Below are 21,362 nucleotides of genomic sequence, written 5' to 3'. Positions count from 1 at the left end.
TCGAAAGGAGGACATAATATAAACAAATAAAAAAGGAAAACAAGGATAAAAGATGTATAATGGAATTTACTCGAATTAAATAAGGTGATACATAAGGAATTAGATTAGGAAACGAGACACTTAAAGTAGTAGAGGAATTAATATATCCGGGCTGCAAAATAACTTATGGTGGGCGAAGTACGGACGGTGTAAAGTGTAGAGTGGCAAATTCAAGGACAAAGTTTCTGAAGTAGAGAAATTTGTTAATACCGAATATAAATTTAAGTGTTAGGAAGTATTTTCTGAAGGTAATTGTGTTGAGTGTAACTATATATGGAAATTAGAAATGGACGACAAACGGTTTGGACAAGAAGAGATCTGATGCTTTTGAAATGTATTGCTATGGAAGAATTAGATGGGTAGAGCACTTACTTATTGGAGACGTACTGAATAGAATTGGGGAGCAATAAATTTGGGCAGCGTCTTTGATTCATAATCAAAACGTCTTTGGTCCCAGGTTCGATCCACGCCACTGCCAAAATTTTGATAAATAATCAGCATTGGCGGCCGAAGACTTCCGGCATAAGAAGTCAGCCTCATTCTGCCAACGGCCTTGTCAAAGAGGGCGGAGGAGGGGATAGAGGTTCAGGGCACTCTCTTGTCCTAGGGGTGGGAAATTGCCCCTAAAGGCAGAGGAATCAGCAATGATCAACGACATGAGGATGCAGAAGGCAATGGAAACTACTGCATTAAAGACACGTAACGTGTATCCACAGGACATGTGGCCTGTAGTTGAAGAAGTGTCATTATGATCTCTCCATTGCCAAAAGATTCCGGAACAGTCCCTAATTCGGATCTCCGGGAGGGGACGGCCAAGGGGCAGTTTACCATGAGAAAAAGATTGAATAATCAATGAAAGTATAACGTTCTACGAGTCGGGGCCTGGAATGTCAGAAGCTTGAACGTGGTAGGGAAACTAGACAATCTGAAAAGGGAAATGCAAAGGCTCAATCTAGATATAGTAGAGGTCAGTGAAGTGAAGTGGAAGGAAGACAAGGATTTCTGGTCAGATGAGTATCGGGTAATATCAACAGCAGCAGAAAATGGTATAACAGGTTTAGGATTCGTTATGAGTAGGAAGGTAGGGCAGAGGGTGTGTTACTGTGAACAGTTCAGTGACTGGGTTGTTCTAATCAGAATCGACAGCAGACCAACACCGGCAACGATAGTTCAGGTATACATGCCGACGTCGCAGCTGAAGATGAACAGATAGAGAAAGTGTATGAGGATATTGGAAGAATAATGCAGTATGTAAAGGGGGACGAAAATCTAATAGTCATGGGCGACTGGAATGCAGTTGTAGGGGACGGAGTAGAAGAAAACGTTACAGGAGAATATGGGCTTGAGACAAGGAATGAAAGAGGAGAAAGACTAATTGAGTTCTGTAACAAGTTTCAGCTCGTAAAGCGAATACCCTGTTCAAGAATCACAAGTGGAGGAGGTATACTTGGAAAAGGCAGGGTGATACAGGATGATTTCAATTAGATTACATCATGGTCAGACAGAGATTCCAAAATCAGATATTGGATTGTAAGGCGTACCCAGGAGCAGATACAGACTCAGATCACAATATAGTAGTGATGAAGAGTAGGCTGAAGTTCAAGACATTAGTCAGGAAGAATCAATACGCAAAGAAGTGGGATACGGAGGTTCTAAGGAATGACGAGATACGTTTGAAGTTGTCTAACTCTATAGTTACAGCAATAAGGAACAGCGCAGTAGGCAGTACAGTTGAAGAAGAATGTACGTCTCTAAAAAGGGCCATCACAGAAGTTGGGAAGGAAAATATAGCTACAAAGAAGGTAGCTGCGAAGAAACCATGGGTAACATAAGAAATACTTAAGTTGATTGATGAAAGGACGAAGTACAAACACGTTCCGGGAAAATCAGGAATACAGAAATAGAAGTCACTGAGGAATGAAATAAATAGCAGGTGCACGGAAGCTAAGACGAAATGGCTGCAGGAAAAATGTCAAGACATCGAAAAAGATATGATTGTCGGAAGAAGAGACTCAGCATACAGGAAAGTCAAAACAACCTTTGGTGACATTAAAAGCAGCGGTGGTAACATTAAGAGTGCAACGGGAATTAAACTGTTAAATGCAGAGGAGAGAGCAGATAGGTGGAAAGAATACATTGAAAGCCTCTATGAGGGTGAAGATTTGTCTGATGTGATAGAGGAAGAAACAGGAGTCGATTTAGAAGAGATAGGGGATCCAGTATTAGAATCGGAATTAAAAAGAGCTTTGGAGGACTTACGGTCAAATAAGGCAGAAGGGGTAGATAACATTCCATCAGAATTTCTAAAATCATTATGGGAAGTGGCAACAAAACGACTATTCACGTTGGTGTGTAGAATATATGAGCCTGGCGACATACCATCTGACTTTCGGAAAAGCATCATCCACACAATTCCGAAGACGGGAAGAGCTGACAAGTGCGAGAATTATCGCACAATCAGCTTAACAGCTCATGCATCGAAGCTGCTTACAAGAATAATATACAGAAGACTGGAAAAGAAAATTGAGAATGCGCTAGGTGACGATCAGTTTGGCTTTAGGAAAAGTAAAGGCACAAGAGAGGCAATTATGACGTTACGGCTAATAATGGAAGCAAGGCTAAAGAAAAATCAAGACACTTTCACAGGATTTGTCGACCTGGAAAAAGCGTTCGACAATATAAAATGGTGCAAGCTGTTCAAGATTCTGAAAAAAGTAGGGGTAAGCTAAAGGGAGAGACGGGTCATATACAATATGTACAAGAACCAAGAGGGAATACTAAGAGTGGACGATCAAGAACGAAGTGCTCGTATTAAGAAGGGTGTAAGACAAGGTTGTAGCGTTTCGCCCCTACTCTTCAATCTGTACATCGAGGAAGCAATGATGGAAATAAAAGAAAGGTTCAGGAGTGGAATTAAAATACAAGGTGAAAGGATATCAATGATACGATTCGCTGATGACATTGCTATCCTGAGTGAAAGTGAAGAAGAATTAAACGATCTGCTGCACGGGATGAACAGTCTAATGAGTACACAGTATGGTTTGAGAGTAAATCGGAGAAAAACGACGGTAATGAGAAGTAGTAGAAATGAGAAGAGCGAGAAACTTAACATCAGGATTCATGGTCACGAAGTCAATGAAGTTAAGGAATTCTGCTACCTAGGCAGTAAAATAACCAATGACGGACGGAGCAAGGAAGACATCAAAAGCAGACTCGCTATGGCTGGCCAAGAGAAGTCTACTAATATCAATTACCGGCCTTAATTTGAGGAAGAAATTTCTGAGGATGTACGTCTAGAGGACAGCATTGTATGGTAGTGAAATATGGAGTGTGGGAAAACCGGAACAGAAGAGAATCGAAGCATTTGAGATGTGGTTCTACAGACGAATGTTGAAAATTAGGTGGTCAGATAAGGTAAGGACTGAGGAGGTTCTACGCAGAATCGGAGAGGAAATGAATATGTGGAAAACACTGATAATTAGAAGGGACAGCAAGATAGGACGTCTGCTAAGACTTGAGGGAATGGCTTTCATGGTACTAGAGGGAGCTGTAGAGGGCAAAAACTGTAGAGGAAGACAGAGATTGGAATACGTCAAGCAAATAATTGAGCACGTAGGTTGCAAGTGCTACTCTGAGATGGTTGGCACAGGAAAGGAATTCGTGCCGGGCCGCATCAAACCAGTCAGTGATGAAAAAAAAAAAAAAAAAAGTGCCACATCGTTACAGAAAAGAGGGGTGGGACACATTCTGAGACATCAAGGTATTGGAGGGAAGTGGGGCGGAGGGGAGGGGTGGAGGGAAACCGAGAGATGAATACACTAAGCAAATTCACAAGGTTGTAGGTCGCAGTAGGTGTTCAGAGATGGGGAGGCTCGCACAGGATAGAGTAGCTCGGAGAGCTATATCATAGCAGTGTTTGGACTGAAAACCCCAACAACAATCAGATCATGTCCTGGCAGACAATTAGATGACCAATCGCAAAATATATACCATTACAAACCTAACAGAATACGGAGATTTTCAGAAATGCTTTCGAAATATTGCGCCAAAAACTTACTATTTACTATAATAATGTCAGTCTCAGTCATGGAACATGTAAAGAATTGGTTCTTGTCACTTGTGACAATTACGAGACTTACTTCACATAGAAAGCAATTTCGTAAAGTATGCTCCTCGAACACGATATTAATTGAAAGATTATGTCAGTTCCCTGACAGATAGTTGACTCTTTCAAAACGACATGGTAAATAAGGGATGTTGTCCAAGAGGAAATGCGCTGTTACAAAAAGTAATAATGAGCATGCAGTCATGAAATGAAGAACAAATTGTCCGTTTAACATGATAGAAAAGGAGGAATTTGTGGGTACTCGTACGTTTACTCCAATTTCCTTGGCAATGTCTTTCCAAATATTGTTTTTCGTGTTACTATTCATATAACGTTCACTTTGAACGTCGTATACCTCTGGGTTTTCACTTATACGTACAGTTAGCTTTTCCTCGAACAACACCACTTTGCGGAATTGACTGTCGTTTCTCACATCAAAAGACGTTCGATTTAAATGACTTGCTGTTTTGGGACACTTGCTACACCTCACTTGTTAAAACGGAACTACGCGACGCCACACGGCCATCATAGTTGGCCAGTTGGTGGATTTTGCCACGTAATGCTGTATTGCGCCAGTCTGCTCCCTCGTAATGCGTTCTGTGTCACACGATTTCACACAACCAGTATCTTGGTCACGTCGTGAAGCATCCCTCTTCTGCAATGATGTTCGGCTCAGTGCGATCTTACCTTTGTATTGCATTCAACTGGGCACCTAGAAATGACGGAGAGGCTTCGTCCCCGCCATAGTTCTTAATGATTCATAACCCCACAACGGGGTAAAGCAGTCCACTCACCCCACCGCTGCCCCACACCGAACCCAGGGTTATTGTGCGTTTTGGCCCCCAGTGACCTCCCTCCCGCCCCTCCCCGGAAACGCCTTACAACAGACGAGCGTAACCTCAATGTTTGCGTGGTACAGTAATGATGGTGTACGCATACGTGGAGAAAGTGTTTGCGCAGAAACCGCCGACATAGTGTAACTGAGGCGGAATAGGGGGAACCAGCCTACATTCTTCTAGGCAGATGGAAAACCGCCTTAAAAACCATCCACAGACTGGCCGGTACACCGGACTTTGACACTAATCCACCGGGCGGATTCGGGCCAGGGACCGGCAAACCTACCCGTCCGTTATCTAGAACTGGAAAGGTGAGACGTCGATTTCTACAGAGGTGTTTAACACAATCGATTTCTTTCAAGTTTCGTTTTCTCGTTTTGTTAGGTTTACTTCCCCCCCCCCCCCCCCCCCAATTCCATCAGGCAAACACACTTCAGATATTTTATAGTGTTCAATGCAAGGAAGAAGAAAGTGGAACACGGTATGAGTGAGAGATACGTCTAGTGGCGTTGCAGATGCATGTATTTTTTAGATATACCACTCCAATAGCAGTATTATTTTCACTCTTCATCACTTCAACAAACAGTAAGGATAGATTTATAAAGACATCCTATCAAAAAATTATATAATTTTGATAAAAGTATCGAAGATTAAATATGCTGATTTTCGTAAATTTAAATAGTAAATACAGGGTCGACTATATGGAAAAATATTATTAAGTAAACGGGTTAAGGAGGCGTATCACCGGCTTTCTCCTATAAACGTGGAGAGTAAATATCTTCTCACGACGTAAACAAAGGTAAGACATGCCATGCATCCGAATTGGTCAGAAAACTGTGATCAATTTGTTTTAATCACACAAATATATTATTTAGAGTTTAAATGCGGTTGCCATAAACTTTCATAGCACAAAATAGCTTGAAAGACGGAAAACAACGCGAGTCTGGAGCAAATGTGAAGTACACGAAAGGAACGATCATCACCCAAAGAAGTCTGGTAGAATCTGACATACAGGGCGAAGAAAAAATGCTGCAGTTGGTCAGCGTTCAATTTACCATCCCGGTTCTAGACAAAAGTGCGTCTACCGAAATTATGTAGAAGAAAAGAACTCTAGGGATGCTGTTACTGCGCACAGCATGGATTGTGGCCACGAACAGATAGCATGTACTGTGGACTGCGGCGGAGCTCTCCTAATAGCTCAGTGAGACGTGCAGTGGTGCTGGAAACAGACATGCAGACTTGTATGTTCGAGTCCCATTCACACCAATTATTAATTTTTTTCTCAGTTAAGGAACCGAATTGTATGCAATTTACACTTTCACACCACGATATCTTGCGTTTTCTCTTTCTCTTACAGTTAGCTTTAGTTGAACATTATGACGTAACATGAACTCCTCCTAGATGTAGACGACCACTTTCTCGCGTCCATGACATAAATAACGCCAACAGAAAATAATAGTGGATACAGTATCACCGCCTTTATCCAATGACGTACATAAAACACAGTAGGTAGTCTACACTAGACTGCACATTATGATACGCATTTTCTACTTGTACATTTGACGTGCAGGATTTTTTTCACAGCCAGCCGCGGTGGCCGAGCAGTTCTAGGCGCCTTAGTCCGGAACCGCGCGACTGCTACGGTCTCAGTTTCGACTCCTGCCTCGGACATGGATGCGTGTGATATCCTTAGGTTAGTTAGGTTTAAGTAGTTATAAGTTCTAGGGGACTGATGACCTGAGATGTTAAGTCCCATAGTGCTCAGAGCCATTTCAATTTTTTGAGCTTATCTTCACAGTGTCGGATCCTAAACGGACAAGTAAAGTTAACTTTAGAGAACATATTCATAGCGACTGGAACGTGCTATTTGCGTCCAATAACAAGACAGGAAGCCGGGGGCCATAATTATCAAACATACACAGATTGTGACAAACAGTGTTTATTACCTTGCACAAGTCAATATAGTAAAACAGATTGAATTAACAACCTCACAGGAGCACAATAAAAATTTTTCTTTAACCCCTGTTTTTGCATAACAAATGCATAAAACATTAACAACATTTCTTTTGCTGTAAATAATTAAAAGAGTCATAACTTGCCAAACTCTGAACCCGCAAGACTATGCTGTACAGTGACTTCTCTTTTGCAATATAAATTCATACCAAGGTGTAATATTAAGGCGTAACATAAGACACACAAGTAATAATAAAAGCAACTTCTAAATCTTCAAAGCTCGGCAGTGAAGACGCCGGAGACACTAACTTCTAAGTAAGGAATAATCCAGTTGATGCCAGTACAGGGAGCCACTAATAAAATAAAAAAAAAAACAGCGCCTCAGCATCTAAACATTCTCTGAGAACATACCCACATGAAACCCTCCTTTATAAAAAGTAAACTTCACAACCACCACATAAGGCACAAATATAAAAAAAACAAATGGCTGATAGAGGAACACAGAATTAATGAGGCGGAGCCTTCAGCAATGTGACCGGGCACTAATTACAAAGTGAAATCCAGTTTTACAAGTTGAGATTCATATTTCGAGCGAAAGGTGCATTTTCCAAAGCGGCGGAGGAACGAGCAAACAAAGCTTAACGACCTGACAGAGCCAGGAGCAAAGAGAACAGCAAAGGACGAGATTGAGACAGAAGGCAACTGACATGGAGCCCAGTCAAACGAATCACAGTTCCACTGGCAACGGCCAAGTCAGCAAGCCCCGGTGCCCCGCCCTACCCTACCGGACGAAATACACTGCGGTCCGCATAACTGAAACTTAATCAGCTACAACAGAACACTTGCACATTAAAACAGGAAAGCTCGCATTTTTTTTCCTTTTACTCAACACTTAAGATTTCATTTAAACACTACAACAGACGAGTAGATAACTTTGTTCCTTGAAAGGTGATAGTAATACAGACTACACTTCCATGAAATTTGATGTAGTTTTACGAGACAGCATAGTATTACGTTGTATTGTATGTAACTGGGGACCTAGAAACGACGGAAAGGTTCCGTCCCCGCCGCAGCGACTTTGGTCCACAACCCCACGACAACTACCCTATTCCACTTCACAATTCCGCCGCCTCACACCGAACCCAGGGTTATTGTGCGGTTCGGCCCCAGGTAGACCCCCCACGGAACGTCTCACACCAGACGAGTGTAACCCCTATGATTGCGTAGTAGAGTAATGATGGTGTACGCGTACGTGGAGAACTTGTTTGTGCAGCAATCGCCGACATACTGTAACTGAGGCGGAATAAGGGGAACCAGCCCGCATTCGCCTAGGCAGATGGGAAACCGCCTAAAAACCGTCCACAGACTGGCCGGTTCGCCGGACCTCGACACAAATCCGCCGGGCGGATTCGTACCGGGGACCAGGTGCTCCTTCCCACCCGGAAAGCCGTGCGTTAGACCGTTGGGCCAACAGGGCGGGCATAGTATTATGTTACTCGTAAACTAAGGTGCAATTTTGGTACTTCGCCACCAAAGCTGCAACAACTTTTGATATACAATCACTCAATAATGTACAGCTTACCAGGTTTCCTTACATACAGCTACAGATTCTTCATGAAGTGGTATGAATCTAAGATGGAAAGCCCAAGGCCCATTAACATGCTACATAACTTTGACGTGTCAGACTCCTCACCAAATTCACAATGAAGACAACATTAGTTGACCATTAACAAACATAGATAAGCACACAGTGGCACGTGTTAAAATCATATGCCCAGGCGATGCATTGCGATTTGTTCTTTTCAACACGCACGGTGTGGCGAGAAAAGCCAAACACCATGTCTAGTGAAGGAACCCAAACCTTTAAGCAGTCTCCGTCCACAGCACTGCAGTAATACCACCCGCAATGAGCAGGTGCACCAAGTAAAGGGTCGACATCCCGACGCCGATGTAATAACAAACGTCAGACCACAGATTGAGAGCTCTGGCCTCGACGCTGCAGACTTAAATAGCCGAACCCGCGGTGAACGACTGACTCGCGGTTGGCGAAAGCGAAATCGATGGCAAAGATGGCACTACAACACAGGGGTACAGTACTGGCGCCAGCCGCGAGACGTATCAGCGACCAGGCGTTTGCAAATACTTGGCTACTTGCTGGATCATATTTTACTGTATCCGCCGTTGCTGAAGGGCCACGCATGCGAGTTATTAGGTCGTGTACATCTATGGGTGAGGTACTATAAATTTGTTACTTTAAACATCCCCACAAATAAAAATGTTGTTGATTAAGGTCAGGGGAACGTGGAGGCGAGAGTGTTGGTGCTCCACCACCAAACGATTCCCATGGAAATGCTTCATTTAAATAGTTACGCACATCTATTTTAAAGTTTGCAGGTGCACCATCACGCCGAAATCATACCTTTCGCCGAACTCCACGTAGAACGTTTCTTAATGCGTCGGGAAATACATTTGAAAAAAGCCTACGATGAAAGGGCCCATTAACTTGTCCAGAAATAGGAAAAGATCTCCTCACCACGATTCCAGCCCATAGGTTCATGCCAAAGAGTGCCTGAAAGCCATGGTACAAATGGCTCTGACCACTATGGGACTCAGCATCTGAGATCATCAGTCCCCTAGAACTTATAACTACTTAAACCTAACTCACCTAAGGACCTCACACACATCCATGCCCGAGGAAGGATTCGAACCTGCGACCTGCGCCTAGAACCGCTCGGCCACACCGGCGGCCTGAAAGCCATGTTCATGGGTTACATGTGAGTTGTTTTACGACCAATAATGGCTGCTGCGGAGGTTGAAAATAACTCGACTAATAAAGCTACAATCGTCACTCCACACCATATGATTTGTAAGATTTTCGTTATCTTCCACATCGTGATAAAGACATTCACAACACTGTACTCGACGAATGCCGTCGAATGCCGCTGGTGTTGAGTTAACGTATAATGATACTGATGCTGTTCTTCATCGGGAAACACTTCGACAGCCATTATTTGAGATACCTGGAACTGCCTTGGAATATCATGGCTACTTTGCCGAGGTGATTCGTGAACGGTTTGAAGAATAATCCAGTCCTTGGACGACCTCTGTCTATTAATTGTGGACGAAGTTTACCCATTTCCCGAAGGCTTTGCTTCAGGCAACGGAAACATTCTTGTCGGACGGCGCCTTTGGTGGACTCGTGCAGCATACGTAGGAGCTCCAGCTGTTGCAGCAGCAGCTATGTTATCGGATAAATCCAGAAAAAAAACACATCGACGTAACCATCGTTTATGTACTCCATCAGGAAGCAGCCCTACATGAACTTTACCTGGCCAATTATGGTTTTGCACTGCGTTGTTAGTAGACCCATGCAATAATGTTCAAATGTGTGTAAAATCTTTTAGGAGACTTAACTGCTAAGGTCATCAGTCCCTAAGCTTACACACTATTTTACCTAAATTATCCTAAGGACAAACACACAGATCCATGCCGGAGGGAGGACTCGAACCTCTGCCGGGACCAGCCGCACAGCACATGACTGCAGCGCCTAAGACTGCTCGGCTAATCCCGTGCGGCCAGATCCATGCATCCCACTGTAATTTGCTAGGCTACTGTCACGTGAGAAAATGACTTTTTACGCAGATCCGAATGAAAGAAGGCTATTCTGTTTTCTGAAGGAATCTTCCTGGAGCCCGATGGGAGGATTGGGGGCAAAGTTGGCCAACGTCGCTACCGGAGGGCTGGCTACCAAGTTCAGTAACCTCCCTGGCAACCATGGAAAGTGTAGGGGCTTGGAGTAGAGCCAAAAGCACATCAGTGAAAAAAGATTTCCTAATTCTGTTTTATTTTTACATTAGTTTATTTATTTTTTAAATATACCATCAAGTTGGGAGAAAGCTGTCTTTACGAGAAGGAGGGAATGGCTATTTGTCACACTTACTGGGGTTACATCACTTAGTTATTTTGAGAAGAACACTCCTATGACTAGAGAATAAGAGGTACTAAGAAAGGAAATGTGTTTTTCTGCATAGCATTAACATCCTAGCTCCATGGTGGGTTAAGAAAGACACTACGAACAAAATTAGAGAAAATTGTCTGTATGTGGGATTGCAGACAATTGCACAATGTCGTCCACTAAGGAAGTGGCAAAGACAAGGACACTCATCTCGCCATCAGAAAACAAGCAGTGAACCGTGTGTCTACAAATCCACTTGGGATGTATCCGGAGTCAGAAAAGAGCAGCATTTGAGGAGGTATCTGATGCGGAGTCATAAAGGTAATTAAGGGCAAGCGTCTGTCGCACCAAGAACTAGACATGTATCACCGACCCGCTCATCAGGCTATGTTCGTCAGTGTCCAGAATATCACAGGCAACACACAGTGCGGTATCTGCAAGGTCAGTCCTTTGAAGGCGTTCCCGGCATACTTGTTTTCCATTGATAATAAGGTATCAATGTAAAGAGAACAAACCGATCGCCGCTCGGCGGGGATGCATCCCGTCAATCACACTTGATGATGAGTTCCAGTAAAGAAAGACATACGAGTAGATCGCCTTGTGGATGTCAAGCACGTTGGCGATATCGCAGTTCTGGCGTAGCTCATTTCTAGGGGAAAATGGCGGAAATAGAAGAAGGGTGGGGCGTTGCTTGAAAGCTGGATAGGAGATGATTGAGAGCTTGGCGGAGAGGCCTCGAGCAACATGCTTGTAAGGCACGTGGGCCAACGGTGCCACAGCACCATTTGAGAGCTGACGAAATGGGCTGTTGTTCTGTTGGGGACATGATACAAACATAAACCGGCCCAGCGCCATGGGAAAAGTCTCGTGGCGTATCTTCAACATCAAGCTGTGGCAAACATATGAACCCAATGACTGCAGCATGCGACGGGCCATGCATGGCAGAATGAGAATGTCTCTGCCACGTGGGGGAAATGGTTCAGATGACTCTGGGCACTATGCGACTTACTTCTGAAGTCATCAGTCGCTTAGGATTTAGAACTAATTAAACCTAACTTACCTAAGGTCATCACACACATCCATGTCCAAGGCAGGCTTCGAACCTGCGACCGTAGCGGTCGCTCGGTTCCAGACTATAGCGCCCAGAACCGCCCGGCCACTCCGGCCGGCCCACGTCGGGGAACGTGACGCCGAATACTCATTATTTTGGCCGTTGCAGAAGATTGAAGGCTGGTAAATGATGACCTGGGAACCGAGCTCGTACTTCGTACAGTAGGCGCCAGGCGCCAACGTTGACGGCAATCGTGTGCCGTAGACCACTTGCGAAATCGAGTCCCAAGCATATGATAGTAGCAGCTACACGTAATGGAGGAGCAGTGTCAACCGGAAGCCCCGCACCTGTAGCCAAATCGCTCGATTTGCGGACTTAAAGGAAGCTACCAGAAGCTTCGTAATATGTGGCAACCAATGGCAATGAATCTCTGACTTCAGCATCGCTACGAAGAACGAGGACGAGATCGCTCGCACAAATTGTGCAGCTGAATACACGGCCCCCAAGAGATATCCCAAATAGGCGTAGAAGAAGGCCGTAGAGCAGTGGTTCAATGCCGAAAGCATGCTACAGTGCAGAGAGCGGGCAGCCTTGGAGAACTGAATGATGGACGAGGATGGGAGGAGTGAGACAACTATTGTAGAGTACAAAGTAAATCGCTCCTCGAAAGAAGTGAATTAGGATGTCGACAGTGGTGTCAGAGAATCCCATATTATGGAGAACCCCTTCCAGTTAGTCGTCATCAACCCTACTGAATGCGTGAATGAAGTCAAGAGTGGCCAGAAATCCAAGTATATCAGGAGTGTGAACAAAGCAATTATGTTTCGACAGCGACAGAGACAGTGAGGATGTTACTGACAACTCGCAAAGAGTTTTGTTCAGGGGAAACCACATGCTGGGCTAGCAGTTTAAGCTGTGGAGCCAACAGCCGGGTAAAAGTCTTCGAGAAGTTTTTGAGCAAAGTCAAGGCGCTATATGCATGATGTAGTCCAAGGCCTGTGGATGGGAATCAGACCATTGAGGAAACCACCTGGTATCTGCACAATAGGCGACAAACGTTCCTGACAAATTTCAGTCCACACTGGCAACAATAGCGGTTAAATGTTCAACAGTAGTGGGAGGCCATCAGCACCAGGCGACTTCTTCGTAGAACCCGTCTAGATAGCATCATGGACTCTGTCGTCCGTGACGGCGGCAATCAGATTCAACGTTGGATCCCCAGAGATCACCATAATGTTGACAGGGTTGTGATATTTTCCACACTACCATGTTAGGTATCTAAGCGTAAACCATTATCAGCAATAAGAACATTAACCAACGTCCTCCGAAGGCGGCGCCGTTCTGCTATCACCTGGTACAGAGACGGACGCTCCTGGGATAGCTTGTAACGTGTAAATTCTCTGATCATAGCCCCTTCTAGTTGACATCGAGAGGGCAGTGAGCTGTGCCTTGGCAAGGGTCACCATTCCCTGATAGATTGCCAAATATGGCTTTATAGTGTATTACCAGAGAATGGTGAAGTACAAATTCTGGGTTCGTTGCCACCATGCCACGACCTTTTTGCCATAATCAATTAAGGCCTCTTGGGGGCAGGCTTCGCATGCAGGACCACCAAGACAGTGCATACTGAGAAGCATCACAACATTGATGACAGGCTGTCTGTGTCGTCTCGATGAGATGAGAGCAGTCGGGTTAAGTGAGATAGATATTGTTGAGTTTTCATGGTCCCCGAACAAAACACACGATTCGGCGGCAGAGATTGATGACACAGATATATGCATCACAGTTAGAGACCAAAACGGGCCACTCATCAGCATCCTGTAGACTACTGATAATATCGCTGGGTGTATAAACACAGCCAAGGCGACTGGAAGAATTTGTAAATCCTAAATGATCACCATGAACTTATTCCCAAAATTCCTCAAGGTTGATGTGCTGGTCTACTGCCGTTACAGCTGAGTGAAGACAATACAGTTGTCGTTGGGCGCCTGGGTCAATTTAAAAACTCCTATGGTTAAGTCATCCTGCCGAGGAAAGACTTCCACAGAGAAGGAAGTGGAATGTTCATTGTGGCGACCCAACGCATGATGTTGACATACTTGATACCACCAAACAATAGGACCATATCTCTGGCATCAGTCAGGTATGCAACTGCATCAGCGAGGACACCATCACGTAAGAGGATCGCCACCCCACTACCTGTAGGGGAAGTATGGAGATGCGTACCATGAGCCATGGAGAGCACAAAAGGTTACAACACACTCCTCCTGAACGAGGGCAGTCAGTGTGCGTAGCATGCAGCATTTCATGGAGTAAGGCCAATTTTGACAAGTCCCAGCGGTATTATCATTCCAGAATGAGATTTCCACTCTGCAGCGGAGTATATGCGCTGATATGAAACTTGTTGGCAGATTAAAACTGTGTGCCGGACCGACACTCGAACTCGGGACCTTTCCCTTTCACGGGAATGTGCTCTACCAAGTGAGCTACCCAAGCACGACTCAGGACCTGTCCTCACAGCTTCATTTCTGCCAGTACCTCGTCTCCTACCTTCCTAACTTCACAGAAGCTCTTCTGCGACCCTTGCAGAACTAGATCTCCTGGAAGAGGATATTGCGGAGACATGGCTTAGCCACAGCCTGGGGGATGTTTCCAGAATGAGATTTTCACTCTGCACCGGAGTGTGCGCTGATATGAAAGTTGCTGTCAGATTAAAACTGTGTGCCCGACCGAAACTCGAACTCGGAGCTTTGCCTTTCGCGGGCAAGTGCACTTGGCCGCGAAAGGTAAAGGTCCCGAGTTCGAGTCTCGGTCGGGCACACAGATTTAATCTGACAGGAAGTTTCATATTGGTAATAACATTGATCGTGACTATGCATTAAGTTTGAAAAGCTGCCATTGCTTGGAGGGTATGTCCCTGTGGAAGTAGGAAGGGCACATCATTGTGGCGGGTATGGAGCCGAGCTCACCAACGGGGAGGGAGGGGCGGGGGGAAACTCCATCATTCTGTTCCTGTTCATTTCCAGAACGTCCATCCTCAGCACAGACGCCTTCTGCCCACGAGGCAGACTTCTTACTGTGCCAGTTCAGTGGCGCACTATCAGACGTGTGCCAACAGGTAGCGTCAGACAGAAAGGGGGCAACTGCAACAAACGTAGACAGGGCAACGTCGGTGCCAGTAAGTGGATGCTGATCACCTGATCAGAGATAGTGATTGCGAGACGTCACGTTGGGTGGTGCTAGTGTGTCAAGGGACAGCGCGTTAGTAGGACAGCCGCCATACTGGCCACACATCCGATGGGCGCGGTGATCAGAAGGGGGATGACGTTGTCTCTTCCGTCTTCTCCACGACCGTTGCTTCCTAACATGTTGTTCTGTATCGGATGGCAGGCGGCTATCTTCAGAAATGGGACCAGACGACAGAAAACTGAAGGTCGGTAAAGCTCCATGATGAACAAATATCTTGCGACTGCTAAGAGCCATCGTCAGTTCCGCCGGCGAGAGGAGTCGACTGATTCGTAGTGGACACAGCAGGCGGCCTCGCCGGGGAGGTGTAAGACAGAAGCAACACAGCGGGCATCGATGGAAGAGCGACGTTTCCGAATCAGCCAGAACTGACGTGGCCTTCCTTGCCGCAATCGGAGCAAGTGTGCGGCTGGTCATTGGCAATAAACAAATAAGAAGGCACGTGTTTCTGTAACTCAGTATGTGACGGACATTGCCGAGAACACGTTAGATTTCGAATGTTTTCCACGTTTCAGCAAAGAGTCTGACGACTTTGTCACAAGGCTTAAAGGCGATCACCACAAGACGCCGCGGCGCCTGAAACGGCAATTCGAAACCCCTCAGTGTTCGGAGACCAAAACAGCCTAATCAACCACGACACATCCTCCATGGCCATCCCAGTATCAAAACTTGTGACCAGTGTCATGGCCGAGCGGGATTAGCCGAATGGTGTAAGGCGCTGCAGTCATGGACTGTGGCGGGTCCCGGCGGAGGTTCGAGTCCTCCCTTGGGCATGGGCGTGTGTGTTTGTCCTTTGGGTAATTTAGGTCAAGTAGTGTGTAAGCTTATGGACTGATGATCTTAGCAGTTAAGTCCCGTAAGATTGCACACACATTTGAAAATTTGAACCACGACGTCGTCGCATATCTCTTCATTCACCGTCTCTATGTACACAACGGCAGTAAAGAATGAAAAATGAGTTCCGAGAACATCTTGCGGCGGGAGACGCCCTTCACCTTGTATAAACCGTCCCACTTCCGACGCTTTTGATTGTTCGTGATACAAAGGAAACATTAATGTAATCGTGGCATGGCGATAGGAAAACGCCATTATGGTCGATGAATTCGGGAGCCAAGACAAGCCGTATGCGGATGTAAAGAACAGCGCGCTCTCTCTCGTAGGTCATGCGAGACGCAAACAAGTCGTGCACGCTTCATCACTCCCGAAGGCAATCTGTGACTCATAGGGCCATGACGGCTGGTAACACTGGTGTGGGCTGATCCGTTTTCCTCTTCACATTCCGATGATCCTCACGATGTGACACTATTGCTATCTCCTCGTTTTCGTACATGCGTTTTGAAAATGCATCCCAACGGATTTTGCCACATAAACATTCCTCTTGAATATGGATGAGGAATCGCATGTCGGGCTCTATGTGTGGGCTTTTTTCTTCGCCCTTCATTCTTTATTTTGAGAAAGAGATGTCGGGGAATCTGCTCCGCAGTCACGGCATTATTAACAGATTGTCAGAAAAAGGAAAAGAAGGTAATCGAAAGGTCTGAAATGTGGCCCTATTGTAGGGTTATAAGTTCTAAGTGGTCTGAAGTGAAATAAGTTCTCTGCTAAATCGATGAGGGATTCTTTTGTGTGCAACTGTCTTGTAGAAGTGGTATATTATCTGGCATTATGATTATATGATGCCTTTGTCTTTCTCGGCAGACAGTTCTTAGAGCCTCGCGAGCTGCTATTTGAATATTTCTACAAGTTATATAGCGCGATTTGAGATTGCGGAGATGTGACAAATAGAGCAGGAATACAACACTGTGTACTGATAATCCAAGGTTTCACGTATATATCACTTCGTCGGTCTTTTTATTTATTTATTTATTGCTTAATTGGTGGCAAGGGCTTATGGGGCAAAACTGCTCAGGACAGCGGTTACTAAGCTTACACACTACTTACGGTAAGGACGACACGCATACATACGCGCAGACACACACACAAACACACACACACACACACACACTCACACACACACACACACACACACACACACACACATATCCTTTCCTGAGGCTGCACTCGAACCTCCGACAGGGGGAGCTGCGCGAACTACGCAAGACCCAAGAGACACCCAAGACCGCGCGGCTACCCGGCGCGGCTGTATTTATTGCTTATTTAGCCTGACCGGATTAGGCCCTTAATACCCTCCCTTACGTCTGAGCAAGCATTACAGAACAATCACAATAATAATAGCTTGTATTATTAATAAAAATAATAACTGCCAATGAGAATAATATTAATAATAATAAAACTATGGAGGAGTTCAAATAATATTGATTAGATATAAGATAAAAATTCAGTAACAGTAATTTTCATTAGTAATAGGAAGTTGTTGTTGTAGTCTTCAGTCCTGAGACTGGTTTGATGCAGCTCTCCATGCTACCCTATCCTGTGCAAGCTACTTCATCTCCCAGTACTTACTGCAACCTACATCCTTCTGAACTTGTATAGTGTATTCATCTCTTGGTCTTCCTCTATGATATTTACCACCACACTGCCCTCCAATGATAAATTTGTGATCCCCTGATGCCACAGAACATGTCCTACCAACCGGTCCCTTCTTCTTGTCAAGTTGTGCAACAAACTCCTGCCCAATTCTGTTCAATACCTTCTCTTTAGTTATGTGATATACGCATCTAATCTTCAGCATGCTTCTGTACCATCACATTTCGAAAACTTCTATTCTCCTCTTGTCCAAACTATTTATCGTCCACGTTTCACTGCCATACATAGCTACACATCATGCAAATACTTTCATAAACGTTTTCGTGACACTTAAATCTATGCTCGATGTTAACAAATTTCTCTTCTTCAGAAGCGCTTTCCTTGCCATTGCCAGTCTACATTTTATATCTTCGCTACTTCGGCCATCATTAGTTATTTTGCTCCCCAAATAGCAAAACTCCTTTTCTACTTTAAGTGTCTCATTTCCTAATCTAATTCCCTCGGCTTCACCCGACTTAATTCGACTACAATCCATTATCCTCGTTTTGCTTTTGTTGATGTTCATCTTATATCCTCCTTTCAAGACACTGTCCGTTCCGTTCAGCTGCTCTTCCAGCTTCTTTGCTGTCTCTGACAGAATTACAATGTCATCGGCAAACATCAATGTTTTCATTTCTTGTCCCTGGATTTAATACCTACTCCGAATTATTCTTTTGTTTCCTTCACTGCTTCCTCAATATACAGATTGAATTATATCGGGTAGATGCTACAACCCTGTCATACTCCCTTCCCAACCACTGCTTCCCTTCCATGTCCCTCGGCTCTTATTACTGCCGTCTGGTTTCTGTAGAAGTCGTAAATAGCCTTTCGCTCCCTGTATTTTATCCCATCCGCCTGTAGAATTTGAAAGAGAGGAGGCAGGCCCAATAATTTACAGTAATAGTAATAATAGTAACATTGCTGATAATAACAAAATAATACAGGCATTAAGAATGGTATTGCTTAATTTAGCACTTTTGAAGCCTTATCTGGTATTAGAAGAAGTTCGAGGGATAATGAACGACGAGGAGGTTCAAATATAAGTGATAACGACTTCTAGTTGGGATTGTACCTGCAAGAGTGTAACTGTGTGCTGTGTGGTGTGCGGTTTGCAGTGGGATAATGCTCATGCTACACTCCTATTTCAACAGTCTTCTTACGTTTGTAGTAAAGGGAGTCTCGTTCAAGGAGTGTTCACTTTCCCATTACTATTCTTGTTCGTATTCATACTGAAATTAACGTAATTCTCAACTTACAAATTACGTGCGTATTACAACTTGTAACTTACTTAGTACTGAGGGCAAACAAAGTAAAGGAAGACTTAGGTATATATAGAGCTAATAACTGAGGACGTTAGGTGTACGTTTTTCTGTGAAATGAAATAGATGGAAACGTTACTAATCGCATCAAGGCTGACAGAAGACAAACTATTTCAAAAAGTTAATGAAATGTGTCACATCGTTCTGTGCATTTAAAAACTGAGGCGTTTCGGTGTTGTCCTCTAGTCCTTAAGATAACAGTGCTTCAGTATTATGGTTGATAATGTAAAAATTATAAATTTTTTAGGCATCTTAGCTATCCTGCCACGTAAAGACGAAAAAATCTGTAAATGTTATTCATAACATGCAGTAAATTACTAAAGCAACACGAAGATTAGGATGCAACCGAGAGAGGCTCCATCAGCTTAATGTACATCAAGAACGGGGCGATGACCGACGTCAGAGGAACTAAAAAGTGAAAATAGAGCTTCTTGGGGCGTAAAACGAACTGTGCTGAAGATACCTCCGAGCAAACTGCGGGCGGAAATTAACTCCAGAAAGCATTAGTACAAAAGCCGGTCTCCTGGAAATGCGAAGCGTTTCCGTAATGGCTTAGAGAGTGGGCGGAAACTTGTCTGAAAGTCGGCTAGCCATGTCACGGTAGCCACAGAGAATTTCTCTGGGATGCCAGCGGAAGTTTCAAGGCTCTGCCCGTGCCGTCCACAAAGCCACAGGAACGTAATTAACCTTGTCTCCTGGGCTACAGCAGGAACACCGTGCTACAGTCACCATCCTTGTAACACAACAAGGAGCAGTTGTAGGACTATTTCAGCCAATTAACAGTTTCCAATACTAACAACACCCAACTTCACCGGCATGTACTGAATGAAGGAGGTTGTGTTGACTGTTTCGTGCCGGTTGAAAGCCTACGAAACTGTGGAACAAGGAGAGGTGTCAACCGTTTCTTTGCACACAAGGGTTAGGCGAAACTGCTTCTGCTAGGTACATCGGTTGACAATGGGAACACTTTTTTTATGGAGACAGAAATTGCTGAGGAATCATCTGTGATATCTAGGATATTATATTAGCCAGTAAAATTCACAGATCAGCAATATGTCAGCTATTCTTCTACGATTGTCTTACAACTGTGAACAACAGGTGGAGAGTGGAAACGTTCTGAGGAGACAGACAATGCATTGTTATAAAGCACCAGAAAAGGGTGATCTTTGGAGTAACACAGTATAATTTCATGGTCTCTTGTAATTAAAACTAATCGGTGGCGAATACAACTGCGTTTCAACTGATTGCAAATAAAATTTTATATAATGTTGTTGACTGTTCGTAGACCGTAACCGAACACCTTTTGGTCTTGCCCTTAACAGTGATGTGTGGTTTGTGAGGCGCTCAACTGTGCGGCCATTAGCGCCAATACACCGTTCCAACTTATACACACTACGGCGTTTTGCACTGTCCTATAGAGCCACTGTCAGGAATGATGATGACGATGATGAAATGCCGACAACAACACAAACACACAGTTCCCGGGCAGAGAAAATCCCCAACCCCGCCGGGAATCGACCCCGTGATCCAGAGGCAGCAACTCTAGACGCTATACCACGAGCTGCGGACACCCTTAACAAACATTATGTTCACCTGCTAATAATGCAATGAATAATTTCATGGATCATGTTTACATCAATTAAAATTTCTAGGCTGAGCAGCAGTTATAAAACACAGTACACTGACATTCCACCCACCGCCTAAAGGAGACAACCGATACTTCATCTAAAGTTCTAGCCCCCGATTTTATAAGCATTTTACATCCTGTATGGGAAGCACCAGTATTGGTCAAATGATGCTGACAGCGGGACTATCTCTTGTCGGTGGCTTCCAATTTCATGAAAAGTAGTCGACCTTTAGTCTCTTGCACCCATACTTTCTTTACATTAACTCTCTCTTCTTCTACACTACAACTGTAAGTTAAAAGTGAGTGATAGTAGAGCGAATGAAATTTGGAACAAAGTTTGAGGCGAAACTTGGAGTCAAGCATATGTCCATTGTGTTTCATCGAGTTGAATGTTACCGACCAGAGTCAGTCACACATTCGGCATCATGTGTTTGCATACATCGGGAGAACGTAAAGTTTCCTACCTTCTTCTTCTTGGACCTTTGCCCCTCAGTGGCGCACGTTCATCATTGTTATAAATGCATTTGACAGTGAATGTCAGAGGGGGTTGGAATCTCTCACTATCGGCACGCTTTTACACACAGGACTGGATAACTTGAGAGGTGACACGCTACTCTCTCGCTTTAAGAACACTGTCGGTCAGTTTAACAATAATATTTTAGGGTGTGATCTCGGTGTCCCACGGTGCTACATTTGCTATGTGTG

This window comes from Schistocerca gregaria, chromosome 4, assembly GCF_023897955.1.
Source record: "Schistocerca gregaria isolate iqSchGreg1 chromosome 4, iqSchGreg1.2, whole genome shotgun sequence".
Lineage (NCBI taxonomy): Eukaryota > Metazoa > Arthropoda > Insecta > Orthoptera > Acrididae > Schistocerca > Schistocerca gregaria.
Note: the sequence above shows the minus strand (reverse complement) of the source record.